This window comes from Myotis lucifugus, unplaced genomic scaffold, assembly GCF_000147115.1.
Source record: "Myotis lucifugus unplaced genomic scaffold, Myoluc2.0 scaffold_189, whole genome shotgun sequence".
In the NCBI taxonomy this organism is placed as follows: Eukaryota; Metazoa; Chordata; class Mammalia; order Chiroptera; family Vespertilionidae; genus Myotis; species Myotis lucifugus.
The window spans coordinates 17931-31876 of record NW_005871237.1 but is presented as its reverse complement, the minus strand read 5'-3'; the positions used below and the strand labels follow the sequence as shown (position 1 = coordinate 31876).

The following is a 13946-nucleotide window of genomic DNA, read 5'->3' as shown; positions in this document are numbered from 1 at the left end:
AGCCTGGCTGACTAAAGCAGATTTCTGGAGTTTTGTTTAGCTTCTATATTTGTACATAGTTGCTTAGAGTTGCAGCTGAGAGGCCGGCAAGTCAGTCGGGGAATGTTGGAGTCCGCCGTCACTGGAGCAAGCAAGCCTCCCTGTTCGCTTCAAGCTGCCTGGCTGCCAGCCGCCATCTTGGCTGGCAGTTTAATTTGCATATCTCCCTGATTAGCCAATGGGAAGGGTATTGGCTGTACGGCTAATTACCATGTTTCTCTTTTATTAGATAGCATTGGTAAATATTATGTATTGATTGTCTTTGATATGCCAAACACTATTATATGCCAGTGAGATATAATAGTGAACACAGAAGACAAAAATTTCTGTTCTCATGAAGCTTATATTTTAGTTTCTAAAATTTCTCATTTTGTTCACCATAATAAATTACAGGCCATCCTATATAATAAAGAGCTAATATGCTAATTAGACTGAACAGCAGAACGACTATCTGGACGACCTTCTGGACGAAGCCAAGGCTGCGAGGGCCAGCTGAGGCAGCTGGGGCTTCGAGGGCCGAGCCCCTTACACGAATTTCGTACATCGGGCCTCTAGTATCTGTATAACAGGTATGCTAGATAAGGCTGAGAGAACCCTAAGACTTTAGAAACTTGATGGATAAAATAAAAATAAAAAGTTTTTAATTAAATGTTGTAAAAAATATTTTTTCTGAATATAGAAACATCAATTCATCCTTAAGGTAGGTGTTCTCTGTGGTAATAAAAATATATATCTTGTGTGTCCACTACCCCCTTGAGTTTTTTAACATAAAATTTTATTAATCTACTACATATTCATCATTTTTTTCAATTTAGTTATTTTTCTTTTGCAAAAACAGTATTATGCTGTATGTCATCAGGGGATGGCTTTCTTTTGTATTTCACATTATATCACTAAGATTCTTCATGTTGTGAATGTGCCACAGTTCATTTACCCACTCTTCCACCGGCAGGCACCCTGGTCCTTTCCAGGTTTTTCCTGCTTAAATAGTATTGCTATGAGCATGCTGTACATGTTCCAGGTGTACATGCATCAGAAATGGTCTTAGCTATATACTAGGGTAGAATTGCTGAGTCATGGGCATGAAAATGTTCCACTTTCTTAACGATAACAATGCACTGTTTAGAGTAACAGTAACAAATTATGCTCCCTCCAGAAATGAATAATGGATCACTTGAAATGAAATCCTGTCCAAAACTTGATATTTTCAGATTTTTAAATTTGGGGCAGTTAACAAAATGGTACCTCACTGTAGTCTTGATCAGCACTGTGGATGATCAGAAATTTATCATCATGGCTCTGTTGGTTACATGTATGCCCTCCTGTGTAAAATGTTTGTTCATTTCCCCATCCTTTTTAGGTTGTGGCATTTATGCTTTCCTTATTATTTGGAGGAATTCCTAATATACTCTTTTAATTCTTTACTTTAAAATAAGTTAAACTTATAGAAAAGTTGAGAGAAAAATACAAAGCATTTCTATAGTATATATTCTTCACCCACTTCACAGCTATTAGCATGCTACCACATTTTCTTTCTCTTCTCTATTTCTTTCTATCCTTCTTTCTCTCTTCCTGCATGTATGTATGTGTGTGTAAGTTTTTCTCTGAACCATTTCAGAGAGTAATTTTCAAACATGACATTCCATTATTTATCAATACTTTAGTGTGTATTTCCTAAAAACAATGATAGACTCCTAATAGTTAAGCACAACTATCAAAAGCAAGAGAATGGCACTGATATAATATTATCATCAAATTCACACACTCCATTCGAATTTTGCCAATTGTCCCAAGTTTCTTTCATGGGCCTGGACATCACCCAGGATCACAGTCTGCATGTAGTTGTCATGTCTCTCCAGTCTTCTTCAATCTGGAACAATTCCTTGGTCTTTTGTCTTTTCATGATCTCAACACTTTTGAAAAATACAGACCAGTTATTTAGTAGAATGTCCCTCATTTGGGATTTGTCTGGTGTTGCCCCATAATTAGCTTTACATTATGCATTTTTGGCCAGAATATCACAGAAGCGATTCTATGTCACATATGGAGGCACACGATGTTGATTTGTCCCTGTACTAGTGAAGTTAACTTTTATGAACTTGTTAATTTGGTGTCTTCCCAATATCTCTACTATAAAGTTATGTAATAAGTATCTTGAACTTATCAATATCTAATTAGTAAGTATTCGGGGTGCAGTAAGTCCTCACTTAGTGGCATCAATGGGTTCTGTGACTTTAAGCAAAATGACATGTAACAAGACAAATTTAATTAACCATAGGCTAATTGATTTAAACAAGAGTGAAGTGCCTATGGCATCTCATCAATGTTATACCTAAAAAACATCATTCAAGGACTTGATATTTTTTTTAATTAAATCTTTATTGTTCAGATTATTACATTGGTTCCTCTTTTTTCCCACCATAACTCCCCTCCACCTAGTTCCCACCCCACCCTCCGCCCTCACTCCCCACCCACTGTCCTCATCCATAGGTGCACGATTATTGTCCAATCTCTTCCCGCACCCCCTACACTCCTTTCCCCCCCAAGAATAGTCAGTCCATTCCCTTTCTATGTCCCTGATTCTATTATAATCACCAGTTCATACTGTTCATCAGATTATTTATTCACTTGATTTTTAGATTCACTTGTTGATAGATGTGTATTTGTTGTTCATAATTTGTATCTTTACCTTTTTCTTCTTCTTCCTCTTCTTAAAGGATACCTTTCAGCATTTCATATAATACTGGTTTGGTGGTGATGAACTCCTTTAGCTTTTTCTTATCTGTGAAGCTCTTTATCTGACCTTCACTTCTGAATGGTAGCTTTGCTGGATAAAGTAATCTTGGTTGTAGGTTCTTGGCATTCATCACTTTGAATATTTCTTGCCACTCCCTTCTGGCTTGCAAAGTTTCTGTTGAGAAATCAGCTGACAGTCGTATGGGTACTCTCTTGTAGGTAACTGACTTTCTTTCCCTTGCTGCTTTTAGGATACTATCTTTGTCTTTTGCTCTTGGCATTTTAATTATGATGTGTCTTGGTGTGGTCCTCTTTGGATTCCTTTTGTTTGGGGTTCTCTGCGCTTCCTGGACTTGGAAGTCTATTTCTTTCACCAGGTAGGGGAAGTTTTCTGTCATTATTTCTTCAAATAGGTTTTCAATATCTTGCTCTCTCTCTTCTTCTGGCACCCCTATAATTCGGATGTTGGTACGCTTGAAGCTGTCCCAGAGGCTCCTTACACTATCTTCGTATTTTTGGATTCTTTTTTCATTTTGCTTTTCCGGTTGGGTGTTTTTTGCTTCTTCGTATTTCAAATCTTTGACTTGATTCTTGCGATCCTCTGGTCTGCTTTTGGGAGTCTGTATAATATTCTTTATTTCAGTCAGTGTATGCTTAATTTCTAGTTGGTACTTTATCACAACATCGAGGGTCTCACTAGATTTCTTGAGGATCTCACTACATTTATCGGCGGTCTCACCAGTCTTTTCGAGGGCCTTACTAAATTTATCGGCGGCTTCTAGACAGTTCTTGAGAGACCTTAAAAGTGTGGTTTTGAACTCTATATCCAGCAGTTTGCTTTCCTCCATTTCTGTCATTTGTGTCCCGTTTCTTTGTCTCGGCATTTTTTGTGCTTCGCTGTGTTGATAGAGTGGCTTTCTGTGCTAAGTGTCCCAATTACCTGAGGTAGACACTCTTGGTGCACCCCCTTGTGGGCTTTGTGCACAGTCGTCTTGTAGTTAAGCCTTGATTGTTGTAGTTATCACTGGGAGGATTTGACCTCCAGGCCAATTGGCTGTGAGAATCATCTGTGTCTACGGTGGGAGAACTTCTGTGCTGAAGACACCCTTATGGGGCAAGACTTGCTTCAGTGGGGCTATGGTGCTCACTGAGTCTGCCCCCTGAGTGTGTCCCTTGTAGATCTGAGTAGTTGTAATTGGATGGTCCCACTCTGACCACTGGGTACACTGGCTCTTGGATCTAAGGAGGTGCTAATCTAGCCTTTGCCTAAGGCTATCCAGCAGAAGCCAGCTGTAAAGCAATGCAAGTTGCCCTGGGGCCTTGGGGCAGCTGCAGTTTGTTAAGTTATTTTCAGATTACAAAGGGCCGGGCCTTTCATATGCAAAAGCCTGCACAGCTTGGGCGGGGCGGGGTCCCAGGGGATCAACAGGGCGGGCCGAGCAAGCCAGCAGTATGGCTGCTCTCAGTTCTGCCTTCAGAGGTCCTGGCAATTGCCGAGAGTGCCTCCGAGAGAAAGCTGCCCTCGAGTTCCGACCGATGCCAGACAGTCCCGTTTCTCCCGTGTGAGTCTGGGTCCCCAAAGACTCGCCCGGAACTGGAGCTCAGAGCCTGAGACTCCCTCCCGATTGAAGAAGACAATCGTGTCCTCAGCCTCCAGCCCTCTCCGCATGCACCTCTGCACCTTTGTATTTACTTCAGCACCGCATCTCCTCTGAGTCTCAGTATGCTTTTCTCTTTCCTTCTAGTTGTAGAAATTCCACTCAGCCAACCTTCCTGTGGTTCTGGATGATGTCCGTTATGTCTTTTAGTTGTATTTTTGAAGTGGTTGTGCGAGGCAGCAATCTCCGGTGTTTACCTATGCCGCCATCTTGTTTTTCTCCAAGGACTTGATATTATGTAAATATCTACCCCCTATTCACCTTCAATGTTTACACCATTGTCTTAATCACAGCTTCACATTAAGTTCTAATATCTTGTACTTCAGAAGTATCTTGGCTATTTTGGGCCCTTTATTCTTCCATATAAATTGTGAAATCAGCTTAGCAAGTTCCATGATTTTGATTCAATTGCTTTGAAACTATAATTCAAGTTAGGGAGAATAGGGATCTTTATGATATTACCTTCCTTCCCATTAACATGATATGTCTCTCCATTTACTTGGGATCTCTTTTATATCTCTCAGTTAAGTTTTATTACTATTTCTGTTGAGGTTTTCTTGGACAAAGACCTCAAGGCATTTGAACAACTAGTTTCAAGCACTGTAGAGCTGAAATTTGGGACAGAAAGGATATGAATTTATAACCTTTATCTTGGACTAGAAGTGAGCCTAGACTGAACTGGGCTGGGTTCAGCTGAACTTGAAGTGTATATTGAAATCGCGTGACAAGTATTGAAGATTGATGGTGAGCTCTTTTCTCTGGTGGTACCCTCTAGAAGCGGTGGGGGTCGTCCTGTGGAAGAAGTCCCACACGGGAACCAGCACGAGCACAGACGTGTTTGCAGACAGAGGAACTGCAGATCAGTTTGAAGAACTGTGATCCTCAGACGGACAAACACTTCTCGGGCACCACCACCCACTCCCCACCCCAAGTTCTCTGTATGTGTTCTTGGGGGGGGGGGCAGTTGCACTATGATAAGGCCAAGCAAGGCCATGGATATCCCCCACATGGACACAGAGGTGCTGAAGAAACTCAACAAGAATAAGAAACTGGTCAAGAAGCTGACCAAGAAGTATGATGCCCTTTTCAGTCTTCAATCAAGCAGATTCCACAAGTCCTGGGCCCAGGCCTGCATAAGCTAGCAAGTTCTTGTTCTTGCTGACCCACAGTGAGAGCATGTGGCCAAAGTCAAGGAAGTGAGATCCATGATCAAGTTCCAGATGAAGAGGGTCCTGTGCCTGGCAGTGGCCGTTGGTCCAGTGAAGATGACAGATGATGAGCTCATGTTCAACATTCCCCTTAGCTGTCACTGTCCTGGTGTCATTGCTCAAAGAGAACTGGTAGAACATCCAGGCTTTATGCACCAAGAGCACCATGGGCAAGCCTTAGCATCTGTCGTAAGGTACAGCTTAATAAACCATACTACTACAAAAAAAAGAAAAAGGAAAAAAAAGGTTGATGGTAAAATGTGTTTCACTTTAGATACTTCTAATGGGGTTGAAGTACCCACCACGTCCTCCCCCTCTCCTGACCTGAGGCCAGTGTTTAGCTTCCCCTCTTGAGAAGTCAGTAGGAGCTGGAGTGGACAGAGAGACTGTTAAGATTCAGGAGAAACCTGAGGAAGAAGAAGGACCTCAGGCCAGAATTCTATTGTCCTGTGGGGGAGGATGGCAGCATTGAGCACTGGGGACTGTGGAAGAGGATTGTGGGAGGAGATATTTAGGAAAGTAAGCAACACTCGGGAAGAATAAGGGATGGACCATTATTCCATAAACATCCCATTGTCATAAACCCACCCATTATAAATTACCACCCACAGGCATGTCCCAACCAGCAGACTAAGAGATCATAAGACAAAATCCCCTTGTTTCTGCTACTGAAGACATGATTACCCACCAAAGCCAGAGTAGAAAAAAAGTTTTATGCAAAATGGAAAGGAGAAACCTTGCTAATGAGCTATAAATTCAACAATGACCAACCCATAGCAGGTTAATATCCCAAAGAGATGCAAGAGCACAGCCTCCAAGAGGGTACAATCCCACGAAGGCCAACACCATGTGGTCCCTCATGATTCGGCTTGATTTAGCTAGAATTCAGAATATCAGGGGAATCAATGGGCTGGCGGCCTTGTGACACTGCTTTGAGAGTTGATCATCAGGAGTTTGCAATCATTATTCCTCAAAAGAACAGTTCAATAAGATTAGACAAGCAGCCGAGAAAAAGATAACAAGGTTGTCTTGTGAAAGTCAAAATGCCCAACCAGGACTCATGCACTTCCTGGTGATTCACCACACCTCTGCCACAGAAATGGGCCAAGGCAGTCCCCATGGGCAGGACCTCTTTCCTCAGAAAACAGTTTCCTCCCACAATTTAACAATCAAAGTTCAGAAGGATTCCTTTAGCCTGACATTTTGAAAGTAACAGTTACTTTTGCACTATAGCCATTACAGCTCAATAAGGATTTGAAATGTCAGATTTTAAATAATGTAACTTCCTGATGAGCTTTTCAACATAATTTAACTGAAAAAATGAACTCCTAGGTAACTAAGTGTATTGAGCAATTGCATATAAGCCAATTAAAGGTTGCTGCCCAAAATGATGATTTTGCTTTAAAGTGGTATTTATCTTTTCTTTTTTCTCAACAGAAATTCATGACAGGCCTTCTACACATCTCCTACCACAATTATAGTTCCATTCTGCCAGTAACTCACTTTGGGCCCTGTGGAAGAATGCAACTTAATAATGTGTTTAGAATTAGAAACTGTCAGATGTGTTTTCATTTAATTTAAGCTTGTCAAAAACAGCTGCAGTATGGAAACATCAATTATGATAACTATCATAGCCATCGGAAGTTAAACCAAAATATATTATAATCAGTGTGTGTATGTGTGTGTGTGTATACGAGGGGTGGGGGTGTTGTAATTCAAATCAAGAAAGAAAAAATTAGAAAAGAATTCCAGTGAATCAATTTGAATAGTTAGAGATCTGAAATGATTGACAATAGGTCCAACTGATAAAATATTTCCATCTTCTAGTCTATTCATATCTTATGACATTTTATAGTTATTTAAGCTATGTTTCAGAAAACATGCCTGACCAGAGTGGCTCAGTTGATTGAGCATCATCCTGTGCACCAAAAGGTTGCCGGTTCAATTCCCAGTCAGGGCACATACCTGGGTTGCAGGTTCAAACCCTGGTCAGGACATGTACAGAAGGCAACCAATCGATGTCTTCCACTTCACATCAATGTTTCTCTCTCTCTCCATTTCTCTCTGTCTGTCTTCCCTCCTCTCTCTATGCATGTCTTCAGGCGAGGATGGAAAATAAATAAGTAGAAAACGTGATATCCATGGATACAAATAAGCTGAGATTTGTGTTTTTAAAAATATAAGAATATATTATACTGTATACACTACCTGGACATGGGTGAGAAAGCTCAGAATATTCAACAAATAATAATCTTACTTGAGACCTTTGTCTTCAGCTTAATAAATCCAGCTAATGATCTTTGTAAACTACCCCACTCCTCCCCCCCAAAAAAAAACATTTTAAGCATTCCATGGCATCAAAAATGTACTGTACTGAACATGGATACATTTGGATAAACAAAAGTTGCTTCCTTTTCATTTATCCAAAGGTATTCTTATAATTCTGATTTATCTTCCAGTTTCAAAGGCTTTCATTTGCTCCTCTGTGAAACACACATAAAAAGAGCTCTGTAGACCTCTAACTTCCCTTTTAGCCACCGCATTCTCTCGCCCATGTGTGCTACTGTGTGCAGGTTGCTAGTGAAAAAGAGCAGGACAACCCACAGCCCCACTGCTAAGAAGCCCAGCCCCACTGCTTCTTAGCTGAGTGGGCTGGAGCACATTATTAATCAGCCGGAGTCTCATTTTCCTCTCTGTACATCCATCTTTCAGAGTGATTGTGTGGATTTGCAATAATATATGTACAGTATCCAGTGCATAATAGCACTCAGAAACATGTAGCTATTCTCTTCACCACATAAGTGCTATCCTCCATGAACATAATGCTGCCCTCTCCAGCTACATTCTCTTCTCTGCTAACTAAACAATTTAGCCATTCCTCTGACACAATGCTTTCACAACCCATTTATATCTACTATGCAACCAAACATGCCATGCAGATCTTTGATTTATTTTAAAATTAGTAATCCTCTTTAATTTGCTTCATTGCAATTCAGACCTGAATTACAATGCCACATCATTATTTGAAATGAACTCATGAAGAATAAGGCGTCCTGGAGGTCTCTGTAGGAGCCAGAGCACTCACAGATGTAGGGGCAGGGAATGGGGGAGAGGCTCTAAGGAGCAGAATGGGGTTCCTGAGGGGGCTCTGGGAATGGAAGAGCCTAGTCCAATGACCAGAAGAAGGATTTGGGGTCAGAGAGTTTGGGCTCTTTTCCTTGCTCTGCTCTGCCATACCACTTGATCCTAACAGGTCACCTTCCCAAGCCTCAGTTGTCTTACCTATAGATCCAATATAATAACCTATCTTGTGGGTTCATTATGAGGATTGAATAAGATAATACAGAGTGTATGCAAGCATATAGGCCTAACCAATGACACAGACAACAGGGGGTGAGGGCATGAATGGGGGGGATAGGGGATAACGTGGGGATAAGGACACATATGTATTAACAAATAAAAAATTTAAATAAAGATAACTTTTAACCCTTAAAAAAAGATAATACAGGGTGGAGCAAAGGTAAATTTACAGTGGTTTATATGAAAAAATAATACAATGATTAATAAATAATAATACAAGAATAAACTCTGTGCTTCATGTATTCACAGCTGTAAACCTACCTTTGCCCCACCCTGTATCTGTCAAACATTTAGCTCAGAGTAAACACTCAACAAAAAGATGACAGCAGCAGTAGGATTCTTCATTTCTAAGATGCTAAATACAAACCATAGTTGTAGTTTATTTTGCTCAGTTCTTTCATTGAAATGTAGGTGATGGTGACAATGGTGATATGCTCTCTGTGTGAGACAGACAAAGCTTATACATTCTCATTCTGTAATGTATGTCACATATGCCATATTTAATTGAGAATATTCAGTTCTACTGTAGCAGACAAGAAAAAGCAAGTAGAATGGGTAAAACGCATAAGATGTGCTAAATAGAGAGAGTAAGAAGTGGCCTGTGAGACATGAGCGGCATTCACAAGATGTATTGTAAAGTATAGATGGTTGGCAATCAGCAAGACATGTCAAAGATAGAATGAATGAAATGCATGATATTTTAGAGGATGGGACCCTCAAGAATGTTTATGTATAAAGATAAAATGACTGAAGGACCAAATCATAAGGTACAGACCAAGTCCCCTTCAGATTGATGCATCACCTGTCAATCGGCCTTTGAGTCCTAATTCTGGCTTTGCCTGCACTCTGCCCAAGAAGTAAAGTTCACAGTTGCCCAGCTACCTAACTGGTGAACTAGAACTTCAGCTGCAGCCAGGGATCCTTGCCCTCCTGTCAACAAACATGTGTTGATTCTAGACACTGTGAGCTTGCTAAGCCCCCTTGTTCAAACTCAGCTCTGGTCTCTGTAACCACACCACTGTGAGGAAAAACTGATGAGAGAGAGAGAGAGAGAGAGAGAGAAAGAGAGAGAGAGAGAGAGAGAGAGGCACAGAGAGAAGGGAGAGGGAGAGAGAAGAGATGGAAACAGAGAGGACATAGGATTTAGTAGTGTGGTCCTTCCACTCCAACCTAACTGTGTAAATTTACCCCATATTTCTTTTCTCTCAATCCTCAATGTATGCTTTATGTTGACCCAATACATCCCATGATTTGGGCATCTTAATTTAGTCTGTGAGACTTTCTGTTCTATGACGTCTGGGATGACTTGCTGGGAGTGTACTTAGAAGCTACCATATTGCATCAAGGTAATCTCTCATATGAAATATTTTTTCTTGGCACCAGAATTTCTTCTGAGAAAAGAACCGGTTGGTAGTCTTCTACAAATTCATCAAATTGGTGTTATTTTGCCCAAGAGAGCAAGGAAAGCTGTTCCACTACATCGTTTTCATGCCTTGTTAATGTTTGCAGAACTAGTCATTTCCTAGGAAATTGCAGCTTTTTCTGCCAGGTGATTGTTTCTAGCTACATTCCCTGCTGTTATCTGATCTTTATGCATATTATTGTCATAGAGTTTGGGGTTTGTTTGTTTTTTAAACTAGGTGTTGGCATTCGGGTGGTCACCACTATCCTGACTAGACTAGGACTAGGATGTAGCCATGACAGGAAAAGCAGCCGAAACCCAAGGTCCTGTGGACAGTGGCCACACTTAGCACCTGAAGATCACTCCTGCCCAACCTCTCTCTCTCTCTCTCTCTCTCTCTCTCTCTTTCTCTCTCTCTCTCTCTCTCTCTCTCTCTCTCTCTCTCTCCCCCCCCCCTCTCCTCCCCTCTCTCTCCTTTTTTCAGCTTCCTTCATTTTCCTCTTTTTCCCATCTCAGGAACTCAGGAATCACATGTGTGTCCACTTGGGGCTCTGCTCTGAATTATTTTTCTGCTCCAAAAATTAAGGTCTTTTCACTATATCAAGCTTACCTCCTGGGCTGTCCAGAAAATGGTTCTCTCCCGGGAGATCCCTCAATCAGCCGATCAGTGATTCTCTCAAATCATTGATGTTTCTATATCTCTCTCCCTCTCCCTTTCTCTCTGAAATCAATAAAAATATTTTTAAACAAAATTCTGAGCTTCACACAGATTGCCCCACCCTCTGGCCAGGATGAAATCATTCATTCATTGGTTTAAACCTGGGGTCCCTCTACCAATCCCTGTGGCATGGAAGATGAGATTACCTAGCTAGCGATCAACAGATGGACTTGGGGTCAATTGCACTAAAACTACAGGGCTGCTACTCATTAGAAAGAACAGTGGCTTTGATACCTTTGTAATTAACTTAGTTATTAATTAACAGGAAAGGAGCAAAGGGAAGACTAAATAGTATAGGCATGTCCTTTGTGCAGCTTTGCCAGGAAGCTGCAGTTTAGTTGGGTAGGGGACGGGACTGGACAGGTGGAGAACAGACGCGTGCCCAGTACAGTCTGGGTGACGGCATGTGGAAGGTGCTTTCTGTCAGTCACACCTGGGGACAGGTCATTGGCCAGAGAAGGTGTGGCCGCGGCAAGCACGGGAAGATTTGGAATATTGATTTAATCCCCTAAGCAAAGAAGTTTGTTTTCTTGCCCTCCTGGCTCCTGGTGCTCTGTTGGCTCCCCTGCATTCTCCCACATGTCTCACAGCCATGTGGACCCACACAGTGGACTGTTGGACTGCAACTGGCCTGATGCTGTACCGGACACAACTCCACCATGGAAAGGAAACGTTAGACACTGGCTTTGCTTTTAGCTGCACTTCTTCCAGGACTGGATAAAGGAAATAGGACTTTGGAAACCCAAGGATGTAACTGTACGCAAATAAAAATCACTCGTCTCTCATGCAGTCTCAGAAAATTCTTTTTCTTGAGAGATCGTCAGGACCCTGCCCCCAGTGGGGAAGGGAATACCTCACTCCCACCGATAACAGTTTCCAAAAGAAAAATGTGGCTACTATTAGAAGGATGGAAAACAGAGAATTGATGGACATAGACAACAAACAACGTGTATTGCACCCACAACAGTCTTTCACAGAGGATAGGAGCTCAATATAGTCCTGATTGATGTATAGTGTTATGAAATTTGATCAACTAGTTTCCTCCAAGCCCACTGTTAGCTTGCTGAAAATGAATGTAACTGAAAATAGCATCTCCTGCTGCCTCATAGCAGTATTAAGCACTTTAAGGTGATAAGATGGAGTCATTGCAGAGAGGCTAACACGGTTCTTCCCCCTGTTCCTTAAATGCAAACTGTTAAGAATGATTATTTAATGTTTCAATTTAACTACCGACTGTTGGATTCAAAGACATGCCATTCACTTAAGAGAACAAGGTGTTTCAGTAGCCTTGTCTTCAGTACCTCTCTTGCTTAATCTTATTTCCATGATGTGTTCCTATCAAAGTTAATTTCCTGCCGTAAAATTATGTGATGCAGCCTTCCAAAATGTAAGTCCATTTCTAAGTGTTTTCCACATTTCAAGCATACTTTTCTGTCAGGGCCAAGTAGAATCAAAACTCAGGGGATATGGCCTTGTATTGTTTTATTCTCATCCAACGTATCTTTTCTCAGCAGTCCTCTGGGGCTCTGCTCTCTCTTTTACCAGCTCCTAGTCAGAGCGTCTGAGTACTTTAACTTATAATAGTACTTTCTGCTGAGCATAATGCAATTTGAATTCTAATTCGTGGGCTAATTCACCACATTTACACTTCTTTTTCAGGAGAGCACTCAGCTAACCCTTAGGGCAGTGATGGCGAACCTATGACACGCGTGTCAGAGGTGACACGTGAACTCATTTTTTTGACTGATTTTTCTTTGTTAAATGGCATTTAAATATATAAAATTAATATCAAAAATATAAATCTTTGCTTTACTATGGTTGCAAAGATCAAAAAATTTCTATATGTGACACGGCACCAGAGTTAAGTTAGGGTTTTTCAAAATGCTGACACACCGAGCTCAAAAGGTTCGCCATCACTGCCTTAGGGTGTGGTTATGCTTCAGCAGTAAGAGCACTATGGTTTCAAAAGCTGCCCCAATCAGATTCACGGTTAGAACCAATGTGCTCCACAGTAGCCAGAGCTTTGTGCTTGCCCTCGCCACCAAGACCTGCCTTAGCTGTGGCTCCTGACAGAGGTGACTGCTAATTTTAGTCTCCAATAGGAGCTGAGATGGGGATGTAGAAGATGTAAGGTGACATGAACCTGGGATTTGTTTTGATCAGGTAATATAAGGTAACAGACACAGAGACAACTGCCTTTGAAAGAAAAGTTTATTACTTACAGTTTCCAAGAGGAGGGGGCATGCCTTGTGCCACAGGGCCACAAGGTTAATACAGGGTCAGTCAGGGGAATGGAAGCGTGGCCCAGAGCATTTATCGTAGTTTCTACAGAAAGGACTTGGCAAGGTCGGGTAGACAAGTTTGAGCAAGCTGAGTTTTGGAGGGTTTAATAACTTCAAAGTGCTCTGAGCTGTGGGGTGGTCTCTAGTTGTGGTGCCCGGCCCTGAGGTGATGTAGGGCAGGGGGAATGTTGACTTTGTATGTGAACGTTAGATAAACAATACAACTTGCCACTGACATTCCCCAGAGTCAACTATTATCTTCAGAGACTCAAATTGTCTTTCTTAATTTTTGCACACACTTTATCCACCCTCTTTCAGACCTTCATTGGCCTGGAATATGTGGTTCTGAGTCTCCTTTGGATAAAAATGATCCTTTCCAATGCTTATTCTAGCTTCCTTTTTCACCTAACCTCGTGGTGAACAGAAATATAGGATAGGACTAAGAGAAAACTAATCTTACAAGTCAGAGAAAATACCAAACAATTCTTCCAAAAGGCATCTTTCTTTATCACTGTATTTCTTCACAGAAGTGACCATGAGAAC

General features: G+C 41.4%; 1 pseudogene; it reads left to right on the top strand.

The window, feature by feature from the left end:
* Positions 1 to 5822, top strand: part of LOC102427048 — a 9408-nt pseudogene extending 3586 nt beyond the window's left edge.
* The last annotated feature ends 8124 nt before the right edge of the window (positions 5823 to 13946 follow it).